Below are 1,661 nucleotides of genomic sequence, written 5' to 3'. Positions count from 1 at the left end.
TGCCTCCCTGTCCCTTTGTCCCCTCTGCCAGCGCTCCGGTAGTGCCTGGATCACGTCTTCCCGCCCATCCACCGACTCTGGCACGCTGCAGCCCAAGAGCGTCTGTGTTTGCAGAAACCACCGTGACTCCAAGCCTGACAAAGTGGGGGTGATGAGAGGTGCAGGAAAATGGGGAGGCTTGTTGCTCGTGGCTGCGACAGGTCAACATCCAGGCTCGCCATCGCTTTTGAACAAACTCTGTTCAGTCTGGGGGACTGGGGGGCCTGGCAGGGGGAGATCCAGGATGTGGGACGGGGCAGTTACCAGGCCTGGTCTGAAACCTGCCCCTTTCTTCACCATCTCCTCTACTAAGCGTGATGCAGAGTCACTGCATGATGTCCATACATAAGCCCCTACTTTCATGCCACAGCTGCAGAGGCATCACCCTGGCGGGGCTGGGGAAAGGTGAGGGGCTGTTCAGCAGGCATGGGCAATGAGTCTTACACTCCCGAGGTGGGGCTGGGAGTGACTGAACATGCTGCGTATTCCAGTAGCTGCCAGCTGTTCTCAGCTGTAGCTGGGAGAGGAGGCTGAGTGCTGCAGGCAGGAGAGATACATTTCTTTCTTCATCCTCCCCCCAGCCAGCAACCATAACATGCGGGCTGTCATTAAAATGTCTGTTCTGTGATGCTGAAAAAAACTGATGCCCAATGTAAAAGGGAGGTTTATTGATGGAAAGGTATACATGATTATGATACAGATCTGGAAAGATGTGCCGTGAAAGGAAACAGAGAATCAGACACTAGCTCAAACAACGTCACAGACTCCCACTGTGATTAGTAAGGTGAAATGGCCTTTTCCAGGACTTAATGACAGAAGAAAATAAGGTGATTGACCACTTGTTCAACATTTATGATGGTCCTGCAGCGGAAAATCCAAAAGAAAACAGCCTCAATGAGAACAAACTGACAGCTGCAGGATATAAAATATGGTTTCAGGATACTGTGTAGTCAGCCCCTTCTGTGCAAAACAGACAAGAGCTGGACCAAAGGCTGGTGGCAAGCTGTGGCCGTACCCCTCAGGAACTGCTCAGCAGGTAACAGCCAGCATAACTGCTATGCTGAGTGGGACACAGACCTGGACCTCCCTACAGCAAGACAGCATCATACCTCTGACTAGCCAACACACCACCTCCATGATTTGTCACCTCAAGTCTTCTCCTCAGATAATATGTTAGCTGGCCAGTAAGGAGTTTTTGTAAGTCCATGTGAAGCACCCTGCCTGGGCCCATGAAGCACAGGCTTCAGAGGGGAGGCTTTCAAGGACAGCTGTAGGTAATTATTCTTGGCTAAGTGTTGAGGTTTTTGACGAAACTCTGAAGGTATTTCCCAGTCTCTGTGTTATTCTGCACTTTGGCTTTCATTCTAGAGACTGAGCTCTTCCCATGAACAGCAAAGTGGTCTCCACTTAAGAGTCCACTGAGTAGATGTCATGGGACAGGATCTGGCCACTGTCTCTGGCTGCTCCCTGAGAAGCCTGGTGGAGACTGAAGACTCAATTTCTGCGAGAACAGTTATTGCTCTACTCACTCTACCAATCCCTCTGCTCATGCTGCTTTATACTTCACCTTCTCACCTGCTTGGTTTTTTTTTTTTCTCGCTTTCACTTGCCTTTTCTAATCA

This window comes from Ciconia boyciana, chromosome 1, assembly GCF_034638445.1.
Source record: "Ciconia boyciana chromosome 1, ASM3463844v1, whole genome shotgun sequence".
Classification (NCBI taxonomy): domain Eukaryota; kingdom Metazoa; phylum Chordata; class Aves; order Ciconiiformes; family Ciconiidae; genus Ciconia; species Ciconia boyciana.
This window is presented reverse-complemented; position numbering follows the sequence as displayed.